Here is a 13707-nt window from a genome sequence, read left to right on the forward strand (position 1 = left end):
TTCTGTGGACAGAAGATATCTGTTTAGCTGGAGTACAACAAGGTACTCTAGCTAAACAGACTCTGTAAATAAAATGCTGTGCAAGCGGGACTGGCCTTTTGAAAGCCTTTCAGTCGTTTCTATTCCTCCTTTTGACAACGTGAAAGCTGGATGAAATGTTTAAGCTCCAGCAGACTTTTTTTAAATCATCACAGTATGATGAATCTGCACATTTTAGTTAAAATCATGTTTTTTTTTGTTTTTTTTTTTGCTGTTCCTCATTGTCAAACTCACAGCTGAAGGATTTCTGTATCTTATGTTTTCTCCTACATATTATGTTGTTTTTAAGTTATTTAAGTGCCCAAAGGTCCCCTATTATCAGGGACATTTGGGACACTTTCCTTTGGCCTGGATCAATTCATTCCAACATTTTCTGCGGACAGAAGATATCTGTTTAGCTAGAGTACAACAAGGTGTTGTTTTTGAGTTACTTACAGAGTTTTTGAGGCTGGTTTATACTGACTAGTCTGTAAAGAGACATAAAGAGCTGTAATTGGTGCAATGTATAAAGAAATAAGTCAGTCACAAACTGTGTCCTTGAATAACCATCATTGCTGGGGTATTCAGTAGCTTAGGGAGTATTTTTAAACATTCCCTGGCTGATTCTTTTCAAAAATGTTTTCCCTGATTTGCTTGGAGCGTTCTTTTTGTCTTGTGCTGCAATGGTAGCGAGGAATACTGATTAAACAGTGGATGAACCTTCCAGACACAAGTGTCTTTATGCTTCAGAAACATGAGACACACTGAGTGAACTCAGATGATCTTTTGTGAGACGACTTGTACCAATTAGCTGGTATTGAAATACGTCAGTCACTTTAAATCTGTTTAAAGGCAATGAATATTCAAGCAATGGCCTGCATGCTCAATACTTTGGTGAGACTTTATTTGAAGGGGTGTGCATAATACTGACAAGACACTGTCATAAGCATGACATAACACCTCTTATGAACATGAGGAAGTCTTAATGAATGGTTAAGACTGTTGTCATAAATTGTCATTCGGTAAATTATGACAGTTTTAAAGCTAAAAGTTAGATTTAAATTCAATTAAAATTGGTAACTTTACATTAAAACTGTCATTATTTACCAAATGATACTTCATGACAACAGTCATAACTGTTCACAAAGACTCCCTCATGTTTAGAAGAGGTGTTGTATCATGTTTATGACAGTGTTAAGTTGGACATCAAAGAGGTTTTTGTAAATGCTTTGTCAAAAAAAACATTGTTTTTTCTTATCATGATTGATTAGCAAAAATAATAAGAGAGAAACTATGTTGCAATGTCAGTATCATCCATAATCTATGGAAATCCTGGAGGATTGAATTTCTGTTTCACACTCAAAATTGATAAGAGAAAGAAAAACTCAATTTATACACTTGAACGTAGACTAAGAAAGTAAATGGTAGTAAATGGTAGGATGGATCATTTTAAAAAAAAATTCCATTACATTTCAGGAACAGCAACAATGCTGGATATTTGATGTTATAGTCAGATCCTCATAGGGACAGAAATAGAAATATTTTTGGATAATCCCAGGAATTTCATATTTTTTCTCCTGCTCATTGTATCTTGTGTTTACTCGGAGAAGTAGTCCCCAGAGAATGTGTGCCTGGCGTCAGCTGTAGCTCATTAGCAACCTCCATAAATACCGTTTTCCTGCCTCCACATGGCGCCAAATCATTGTCTTCTTCAAGTCTACTTAGTCACGTTTAACCCACTTTCTTTCCTCCTCTCTTTCCTTTCACTTATTTATTTTTTGATTGATGGATACCTTGATTCAAAGAGCCAAAAAAAAAGCCCTTTTAGTTTTCAGAAAGTGCATTACAAAAAAAAGCATTTATTGCTTTGTGTTTCATACTGTCAAGATTTTTGCTCTTCTGCCTCTAAAATTTAATCGCAAATTTTGTATGTTACTTGTTTGCCTGCTAATGGCCTTTCACATCTAATCTCCTTGCCGACCTCGTTGCTGCATGTCGGAGCCCAGGAATGTTTCTGCAGCCCCTGTGATAAAACAAGTTGAACTTTCGAACATTTTTTATTAACACGCTCCTTCTTACCAAGCAGGAAACTTGTTGGTATTCTCAACTTTGTGCTTGATGAAAGACTACATTCAGCTGCTGTGCTCACAGGTTATCTACGATCGAGAGGTCCTGAGTGGGTCGGTTAAGATACCGTGTGTCATACACCGAACTCTGTAGGAAGGAACTACCTTTGCATTATTCATGGCACCGCAGATCTGAAAACCTGCTGGCACCTTGATCACACCACTGAATGACAAATTGTTTGTATAGTAATGACTACTATTAAGAAACAGTGTCGACCCACCTGTGGTAATATGTTTCTTACACATTTATATGTTGTGACTTCTGGTCTTTGTAAACAAATTCAGTTCAAATTTCTGAACCACTGCAACAACTTACTGGGCTGTATTGGTTGAAAAAACTTTCATTAACAACAGTGAATTTCTCCAGTTTGGACAGCCGTATTGATTAGAGGATATTTGCATTCAGTACATTTGCAATCATGAAACTACGGCACAGGATTGACTTTCATTACAAGCAATTCGATTTTTAAAAATTTCTTTTTATTTCTTCTGTTTCATTTCATCTTCAAATACTGCTATTTCACAATAAATGCACTTGTTTTCGCACAGGACCACTGACCATTTCTTTTTTGCTTGTTTTTATACCTCGCTTTTTCAGACGCCTTGTTGCGAACCAAAAATAATTGCCTGCCAGTTAAACAGACGTGCAATGTGTTTGACGGTGCAATCAAAATGAGCCACCTCATTTTCATATTTATCCGTTTTGAAAGCCATTTTCATCTCCGGTTAGTCAGAGCCCCAGAAAACCTGAGGTGTCTGTGCTTTTTGAAATGTTTCTGAGAATAAAGGCTTTTACCTCCATTCATCTGTTCCCCATGGCAAATTAAAGGTTTTCTGGCACAGAATAACTTTTTGAATGTTAATGCAAGAAGTTCGTTAAGCTTATAGGATGTGCTGCTCACCGCGGATGTTGTGATGCATACTAACTAGGCACATCTCAGAAGGAAATACACGTTTAAAACCCTGTCAGAAATACGTCAAAAGAGTCGTTGGTCCTCTGGAAGGTTTTCAGTCTGACACCGCTCATCGTTGGGGCGCAGACTGAGTGCAGCCTCTCATTGTGCATGCCTAGTCATACTACTGCTCAGCTCATGCGCCAGCTATACCGCTGGAGGCAGAAAATGAGTCATTTACGCATGCACTCACCCAGGTCCCTCAACCAGGTCTCACTGAAGCAGTGGGAGTCCTGCAGGCTGTAAGCAATCTATGGCCATAAATCCCATGCTGTAATCAATGTCGCAGAATTGGTTTTACACCAAACATTCGGTTTAGCTGTGAATCTATCAATATCAGCAATTTGTTGTCTCAGTAGTCTAAAAATTGTATCAAGGACTGAACACGACCTTTGACCTTTAGATTTAAAAAAAGCATTTTTACTGTTCGTACATTGATTTTCAGAAAGCTGTCAAACAATTGGGAAGACTGCATGTAGTTATTACAGCCCTTTACACACTAAATGTCACAGGGTGTTGAAGCTGATGTTAAATTATCTTTTCTCATAATAACATCCATCCATTCTGCAGCTTACATCGCTGTAATGTTTCACCACAACATATGCAAAATGTTTTTAAACATACACAGGAAGTATAAGGACACTTCTTTAGCTACACTTATTGAACTACTTGTTAACACAAATAAATCAGCCAATCACATGGTGACAATTCAATATATTTCTGCATCTAGGAGGGGTGAAGACGGCTTACTGAGGTACAAACTGAGCATCAGAGTGGTGAAGAAAGAGGATTTAAGCAATGTTGAGCTTGACGTGCTGGTCTGAGTTTATCAGAAACTCTTGTAATAAAACTGGGATTTTATGACACAACCAATTTCATAGCTTTATAGAGAATTGTCTGAAAAAGGCAACCTCATATGACAAAAAAAAAGTCAACAGTAGCTCAAAATACCTGCCAGTATAAGATATATGGCATACATAAAACATAATCCAAATTTCAAAGCAGATGGTCTGTGGCAGTGGAAAACAGTCAATATGGTTGCATTCACACCAGCCCTGTTTGGTCCATTTTAACTGAATTTTAGTTTGTTTGCATAGAGGCAATCAAACTCTGATGCTGACCAAAAAAAGCGAATAGTGGTCTGCCTTAAAACCAAAGTCCTGGTTTGAATAAAGTGAGCTCAGTTCAAAAGCATTTGAGGATGCAAGCGGACTGGAGAACGTTCCAAAAGCAAGACGCAGAACATAGCGTAAGGCATTCTGGGCAAATACAACCCCGAATGTATTTGCCCAATGGACAAGAAACCTTGTCCATTTCTCCACAAGAGAAATGGAGTTTCTCTTGTGGGAGAAATGGCTCATGGTCTTTCACTAAAGACAGAAGAGAAATTCTCCAGCATCTAAAATGTCACACCACTCCAGTTTTGTTTACGCATCGTGAAGAAGGAAGTTGTGTCAGTGATTCCTTCAGAAGTTTTAGTGTCGTTTCCTTCAGTGGTTCCTTGTGCAGCTACACCACTGGTGAGACGGGGGCAGTCAAGTTTTTCAATTGGTTTGTATCATTTGAAAGTGTGAAAGCGTACCACACCACATGAAACTGTAACAACGGCTGCTATTCTGGGTCCACAGTCGAACCGAGTCTATCTGACTATCAGGTGTGAAAACACCATAAGAACTGGGAACAGGCTACGATTCACATTCTGACGAAAGTGGGACAAAAACAGCGGAGAATGTTGCCTGGTCCGATTAGTCGGAGCAATGGTGTGAGGGAAGTTTTCTTCACATGCTTTTTGTGTTAATTAAGCACAGTGTAAATGCTGCTGCCTGTCTGAATTTTGTTGCTGATCATGGCCATCTTTTTACGACCACAACACACCCATCTTCTGATGGCTGCTTCTTGTGTGATGATGCACCGTTACGAAGCTTAAAACCTGGTGATAAATTCACTGACCTCCAATCGTCCTCACATTCACCAGTCTGATAATACACTTTTTGTAATTTGGTGGAACAAGGAATTAAGGAGTCATTGCAGACAAACGGGAATCCAATCTAGTAGCAGTGAGATGTACGTAATAAAGTAGCCAGTATACTGGCATTGGTTTGTATTAATATGTCAACTCATTGTATATTTGTTCATGGGGAATACATTATAAGATAGTAGCGATTATATTTGCAAACATTATTCTTTCAAGCAGAATATTCTTATCTGAATTATGCCAGAGGCTTCTCAGTGATGTACTGCATGCTGCTTCCAGCTTCTCTGTTGTCTGTGGAAGCATGCAAAAATAGGTCTGCATTGTCTGATGCAGTTGTCTTCATGCCACGTCTTCCCCACGACAAACAAACAAACCACTGACAGCTGCACAGATTGCACTTAGCAAGCAGCCTCTCAGAGTAAGCGGACAGATTTTCCAAGGAAATGAAGGGCACCCAAGGTAAGAGACAGAGTCCAAGACATTTCCTCAACTAGATTGGTGAAGATTAGGACAAACAAAGCTATTTTCCTTATATCTACAAGCCTAGTTGTGACACTTGCATCCATTTATGTAATTGTAAGTGACAGCCACCATGTTCCCGCTGTACTTAGCAGTATGCAGAAGGTTTTTTTAGCTTTAAATATTCAGATCATTGTTGGACAGAGTATTGCACCTCCCTCCCAGGCTTTTAAACAACATCTGATTTGATTCATGGCACTCTCATCGCACTAGCTTAACACTTCAGCAGACATATTTTGAAAGTCAGATTGGCATGGAGCTCAAAGCTCTCTGGATAAGATGGTTGTTAGTAGATGAAGTTGATGAAGCGCAAGATTTCAATAGTGCATTTCACATAATGAATATTTACATCATTAAAATGGAGGGATCCAAAAATACTTACAAAATGTTTTTTAACTGTTATTATTTCTGAAGATATTAGACTATCTTGTTTCCAGAGATCTGTTTGGACCAGTCAACTCCTTTGAAAGATTAAACATTAATGACATCTGATGGAACCAAATTAGCTATGAGCAAGTTCTTGTCAGGAGATAATATTAGTCACCTAACCAGATTTCATTTCAGTTAATTAATAGTTTATAGAAAACCCCCTGTAAGTGAGGTAGAAATTGACCTGAAAGGTGGAAATGATTTGATGTGTAGTTTGTGTAAAACAAAACAAATTGCTAATTTAGGTGCTCAAAGAAGAGGAATACAACATTTCCAAATCAGATTGAAGATAAATTCATAATGGGGCAAAAAGCTTAACTGGTTATATTTGCAATTTTTCTCGATTGGGATGTTTAGCCAAATGTTTTCTGATGTAATTTTTTACAATCAAATTCTTTTTACCCTTTATGATATAGATTTTGTATTGTACGCTTCAAGGCCTCCATGCTGCTTTGACTGACAGAAAGGTAGGGGACAGTCTCCAGTGACGTGCGGTGAGGTTCATAGCTGGTGAGGCACTGACGTCATCAGAATCAGATTTGCAAATAGATGCATAGATTGACAGCAGTTTACAGGTTATGTTTCACTTCTGCATCCTTACACATACAAACTGTAGCTCACAAAACACACATTTCCTTTAAAAAAACACAATGCAGGCTAGCTCGCTGTCACTTACTCGGCAGTTGAGGAGTGAACAAGACGAACGTCTGGGATCTTGAGCGCCCCCTGCCATGAGGCAAGAGAACTGCCTGCCTCACCTCGAACCTGTTCTCTGCCGTTTATAATCGCTCATTACACGAAACACGTTACACAAACACAGTTGGTGACAAAAAGCACTGTACATTATATACATAAGCTAAATTATTGGAAATAAGTTCACATATTAAATTTGTTTAAACCATTTTATTGACGCCGTACAGCAACATGCTCTCTCCGCTTAGCAGCCAGCGCAGAGCCAGGGGTTGCGCAATCCAAGGTGAGGCAGAGCTCGCTGCTGCCTCACCGGCATCGCTTCCAAGCATTTGAATGGGAAAATAAGAAAATTCAGCGATTTTGAACAAATAAAAAACGAAATTGGTGAAGCTACATGAAAAATAAATATTTTTTAGTACAAACCACCGGATGAATATAACAATTTAAATTACTTTATGATTATATATTTTCTTTCTTTCCATGATGGCTGGTGAGGCACTGCTTCACCTGCCTCCCCTGACCGCACGTCACTGACAGTCTCACAAGCCCTGCTTTCTCTGAGTTTTTAGCATTTGCCCAAGGTTCTTTTTTTTCTTTTTATCTGCTGACTCTCTTAATTTCAATCTCTCTGAAAATCCACTTGCCGGAGATGAGAGATCCATCCGGAAACATCATGAAGGCTTCTGTAATTGTCAGCATGATGACGCAGAGCACTTTCTTGCAATCCAGGTTGTATTATTAATTGCATTTGAATGGAGAGATGCCAAAATGACATTTTCTCCTCAATGCTGTTGCATACAATTCAAACAGACACACTCAAAATGAGGAGTGCATAATTTAGAATCATCACTGACAGAGCAATCTTTTTTGTGGTTGTACAAAGGTTGTTTCAAACGGACGAAGCTGATGGGGATAAAGTTGGAACAAAAGAACTAATTTGCAAGTTAATAGCGCTTAATCAGTTTGTCGCATTAGTGCCTGTTATAACAAAGGGATATGGGCAGAGGGATTTAGACAAAGAGGGTTTAGAGCTTCGAAAAAGGCCAGAGCCCAGATGTGATAACATTACAGTCAGTTTAACATTGTGCTGGTTGAAGGTGAACAAGTTTGGACTCGGAAGCCAATAATGTGAGTAATGACGCTTAAATATGCACCAGTTCAATAATCAAACAACCAATTGGAGGCCAACTTACATGCAAATGCACAAACTCACTCTTTACCTGAACAAGCACATTTAAGAAGTGTGTGTTCAGACCTAAATGAATTATAGCATCCCAGGCTACTTATAGGACAATTACCAGGTCTCTAACGTTAACCAAGATTTCAATAACTGATGATATCTGCCTGACTTCCCAACATCTGAGGGATACAGGTTAGATTGGATTTGACTAGGCTCTCCACCTTATTTGTGCAACTCAAGCAGCTTTTCATGAATTCTGTTTGACTTCCTGTCGTTCAACTGGAGCTGCAATCTTCCACGCAAACAAATGCACTCTCACAGACTATATATGAATAAAAAATATACATAAATATATATCTAATGTGGGCTGCACAGTGGCGCAGTTGGTAGAGCTGTTGCCTTGCAGCAAGAAGGTCCTGGGTTCGATTCCCGGCCTGGGGTCTTTCTGCATGGAGTTTGCATGTTCTCCCTGTGCATGCGTGGGTTCTCTCCGGGTTCTCCGGCTTCCTCCCACAGTCCAAAAACATGACTGTCAGGTTAATTGGGCTCTCTAAATTCTCCCTAGGTGTGAGTGTGTGTGTGAATGGTTGTTTGTCTTGTATGTCTTTGTGTTGCCCTGCGACAGACTGGCGACCTGTCCAGGGTGAACCCCGCCTCTCACCCAGAACGCAGCTGGAGATAGGCACCAGCAACCCTCCTGACCCCATTAGGGAAGAAAGGTGTAAAGAAAATGGATGGATGGATATATCTAATGTGAGAGTACCGTGGTGATTGCTCAGTTTATTGATATACAGAGAATGCATTTATTCAAATTCAATTCTAAAATTCTTTATTATTCCCAAGGGAGGGAAAATAAATGTTGTTGTGACTCATATTATCCAAGGTAAACATCCAGTAACATTGCCAAAATCATACCTGTCGTGCTCCCAACTCCTCTCCTTGTGCTTTAATAAAGCAAACGTGCAGAGTGGCTAATTCAAAATTAAATCCTTAGCCAGATATTTTCCTGACTCCTCATTTGTTGTTAACTGGTGGAAACTGAGTCACCAGTCACTGAACAAAACCTGTTTCACTTTGGATGCATGTTCAACACACCTTTTTAATCTGATTGTCAGCTGAGAAGTGAACAGTGCAACATGTACAGGTGCTTTGCAGGGACATGTCATTAAATGTGTGATTATTGAACAAGACAAAAAAAAAAAAAAAAAGAAAAATTAAAAATCAAAAAGTTTAAGCTAAGCTAAAAAAAAAAATAATAATTCTTATTTGAATTATACCAGTCACCCCATTTGGTTAGCTACCAACACAAGCTATTTTACTGGAGCTCATGTTGTGTAACTGTAATGACAAAATAACAATTGATTATGAATCAGGTTATATTTTATTTATATCATGATGTTTACATGTTTAATGATATAGGCTTATCTTTTACCATTAACCCTAAAAAAAAGAAAATAACAGAAAGGCAGAATAGGAACAGGAAACTTGAAGGCCTCTAACATTTGCTTGGTTAAGTTACAATAGCATTGTTATTTGTCAGATGTTAATATGATCTATATTTGGCTCTTATTTGTCCAACAGTCTAACTCTTGTAAAGTAAGGTGACTGAAGAACAAAAATCACATAAAGATCAGTGATAGGCTTCTCTTTTACACCTAAAAAATAGAAAATGGTTACAATCGTGCTGTGGTGTCATTTAAAGAATAAAGTTTTGCTTCATGTATCACTTCTATCACAGCGCTAATGGCAGCAGTCAGACTGTATAATGGCTGTTCAAAGTAGAAGCATCACACAGATGGCATGCTGTAGAACTTGCAATGATTTCTCTTTATGACGTTCAGGAATCCATTACCATCGTTATCGCAACGCAAGCGAGAGTTGTTGGTGGTGTTAGTGAACGATGGCTTAAAAACAGGTGAGACTGCTTCAGCTGATGAGGCCTTTCTGTGGGTGAACTGAAAAATATTTATCCAGTCAGTAAATTAGAGGTTGAGAAAAATCGATTAAATACAGAATTTCTTTTTGACCTGCTTGATTCCAACTTTAAATATCAAAAAGCCACTCATCCCACCCTGGCCCTTTACACACACATTTACGTCTCCTCCGGAAAAACAAAGCTGACCTCAGGTGCCTTTGAGTTATTCTGTGAGTATGTATCATGGCTGCACATTTCAGCTGAGCTTATTACGAATACAGAGCGCAACGCCTTGCAATTTATCAAAGTCATACAAATGAATCCCGGATGATAAATATTCTATCAGGCACATCTGCATGTACTGCTGAGGATATGTAGTCAGCCGCTCATGAATTACAGTAGCAAGGACTTATATATTCAGACTGTGGGAGGACAACCTTCCAAGGGTTCGGGGATGTGGACTTGTATAAAAACAAGAAAACATTAAAGATTGTACAAAATAGCAGATTTCTGGTCATTACGGCTTTATGGAGAATTCTGAAACCCTGACATGATATGGCAGGAACCTTCCTTAATTGACATTACTAAAACATCTCTGCCAACATTTGAAAGTCATGAAGAAGCTCACCTCATTACAAGTTTCAGTTTTAAGATTTACAGTTTTCTGTCTGAGATAAATTGCCTCAATAAATTTTGCCGAGTGACTAAAGATGAAATATTTTCATCGGCCGTTATTAAAAAACATTGACTGTAGCACAGCACTCAAAGTAACATATTCTTTTTTCTGACTTTTTAGTCTTTATTCATTGACTTATTAGTTTTATTTTTATGTTCACTTCCACAAAATGCATCTCTGAGTACGTGGAGGCATTGACAGCCTTCCACTGAATTTTAAATATCACAAGAGGGGAGCACAGTCCTGAGAACGCCACACTTCTCAAACTAAGCTATACTTGGCATCTGATTTCATTTTAAGGCACAGGTGAACAGAAAGATGTTCCTGTATATGATTTAGTATTTTTAATTACTGCCTGTTTTCTTGTTGAAAATGAAGATGATTCTTCCACCCATGGACATTACGATCACACATCGGGATGTTTGTCTAACATATTCTGGTCGCTGACAGAGTTTGTTTGGTGCTTTTTCTGAACTCTCATGTTGTAAATTGGTCCTAGACCTACCAAATAACAGGCGTATCAAGAGATTTTTACACAACGCTCTGACTCAGTGCGCATAGCATGCCGTTCCAGGCACAGCATCGCTTCAGATGTTTGAGTTTCCCGTTTGCCATGACAACAGTGCAGAGGATAGAACATGACACATCTTTGACAGACTGGGGAGGAAAATAGGCCTGTATGTGTTGTTTTCCTGTCACTCTCTGCCTTACATAACAAACATCTATGAAAGCCATTGCGTTTTCTTCTTGCACAACCCTATCTGCTTCGCAGGGTTGATGTTTTTTTATATTGCACGTCTGCAAACATCCACAAGCCATTAATGGACGGTCCCAGACTGGGTGTAACATAATGTACCGAGGCAGCTGGTCAAGTTGGAAGCTCACAATTAAATCTTTAAGCATGTGAGAGGGGATAAATGCATTTCCCCTGTTCTGCTCCAAAACAATTACATTGCTGGTGCGCCTCTGTGCCTATAACACACTCAGCTGGCCTAATTATGGGAGATAAACCCAAGATCTCTGCTGTAAAAACCCGCAATTATTCATGAAAGACCCATCTAAAAATACTCTGGCTTAATTTAAATTACACTGAAATAATCATAAGGAGGCACTTCAGCAGGCTATTGTTCTGTTGTAATTTTAAAGATATAATAAATATAACCTCTTAACAACAAATAAGTAAATTTGAACATTTAATAGATTACTGAGAAAAAGCAAAAGCTATTTTTGTATACAGTAATAATTCTCTCTTTCACCATATAGTGGATGAATTTAGATTAAATGGCCGTCCACTGGTGGATAACCAACATGCAAATTTATGCAAAGATGTGCTTCCCTCAAGTGATTGTTAGTCTCTGTGTGCATTATTAGACAAACACATCACACACATCGTGAAATAGTGATCAAGATGCTACAGCAGCTAGAGAATAAAAGTCCTAGGATTATAGAGGCAGCGTTTCCGTTATAAAGCAGGGCTGCCGGTCAAATGACCTGATGCCAGAGCGTGCAGCAGCAGTCGTGGCCGATGGCCATGCCTCAGGTTGGCCCAGGCTCACTATTTACACAGCTGAGGTGGGTCTGGTGTACATCAGTACAGGTCGGCCCATCGCACAAGGATCCCATGGCACCCATCGTCCCAAACACAAGTCAGCTTCATCTGATGTATCTCTGGACTGTGCAGGTTCTTCTGACCTGGGCTGTAAGCAATCACTGTTCTTATTTTGAAATGCTAAGTGTCTGTATAAGCTGTTAACTTTTATTTACACCTGGCATGTTTTGATTTCCTATCAGGATTATCATGCTGCGACAGTTTGGATGCTCTACATGGTAAAACTTGAAGCTGGAATCTGTTATTGCTCACCAGGACGTCTTTTAAATTTGATTACTGGCAGAGATAAGATTTTCAATTTGTTCCAGAAACAGGTTTTGTGCAAAAGTGGTATTTTTGATTTACTCAAATTAAATAAGTGTATGGTAAGGTGCAAATGTATTGACAAATGTCCTACTGCTTCAAATTCTGTGACAATACGACTGCAAAATTCAATGTATTTTAGTAAGGAAGACGGAGATGAAAGTTTTTGTCCATGCCTTTCTGCAAACTACGTCTACAAACAATTACTTCAAGAAGTCCTTAAAAAAATGACATGAGTCAAAACAGCATTTAATTTCCCTCTGGGATTAATAAAGTATTTCTGAGTTTAATTTGAAATGAAACTGGGGCTGTCAAGCGATTAAAAGTTTTAACCTGATTAATCACGGTGTTGCTGGGAATTAATAATGATTAATTAATTGTTAAAGCAATGAACAAAAGTAATGAGTTCTAACTGGTTTTATTAGGCTGTTGATTAAACTAGGATGTAATGGACCAAATGTGGGATCATTTCTCATGTATTTGATGCTTTTGTATTTATTCATTGTTCATGTTTTTTCTTTGTTAGTAGGGTTGAGGGATATGGATGTAAAGTCTTAGTAATACTTTTGTCATGACAATAAAAGTGAAAATAAGACCAATGTAATACTTGTGTTTTAGGTGACTGAACAGTTGCGACTGCATGGCACAGTAATCACAGGCCCACAAACAAAAATACTGTCCTTGAGAAACAAACCAATTTGTAATTTGCTTCTTTTGGACTCCTGTAGACTATTTAATGTCTTCAGTAATCTCTGATATAATTTATTTTCCTGGATTGTCATATATTTACATCTATCCACCTTTCTGTTAATCCTGACCAGTTTTGAAGTTCCTGCTGAAAACTATTCCACAACATTTTGCTGCCACCACTGAGATTGTGTTGAGGCTGAGGTGGCTTCAGGTTTTAACGGTTGTAGGATTTCTCTCTTCTTATTCGGCGAAAGACCGTGGAGCCATGTCTCCCCAGAGTTAGATTTTTTTAAAGTCTATATCAGAATTCGATTGTGCATTCACATCTCCCCAACAAGCTGAACTTTCTAGACAAACAAATTAAAGTTGGATTAAACCAGAATAAACATACCTGGTGTGAATCCATCCCTAGAGGAATCTGAGTAAGTGGGGATGAATACAAATGCTCAGTAAGCCCAGATTTTTATTAGTGAAAATGTTTAAAACAGCATGTTTTAAACAAGAGGTATAAAGCTAGGCCTCAAAAACAGAGTTTCTGTTTTTATGTGCTGAACATAAATGTTTTGACTTGTTATTCTTTATCCAAACAAGACTAATGAGTTTATCAGTAAGTCTTTAAAT

The sequence above is a fragment of the Gambusia affinis genome, linkage group LG09, assembly GCF_019740435.1.
Source record: "Gambusia affinis linkage group LG09, SWU_Gaff_1.0, whole genome shotgun sequence".
Classification (NCBI taxonomy): Eukaryota; Metazoa; Chordata; class Actinopteri; order Cyprinodontiformes; family Poeciliidae; genus Gambusia; species Gambusia affinis.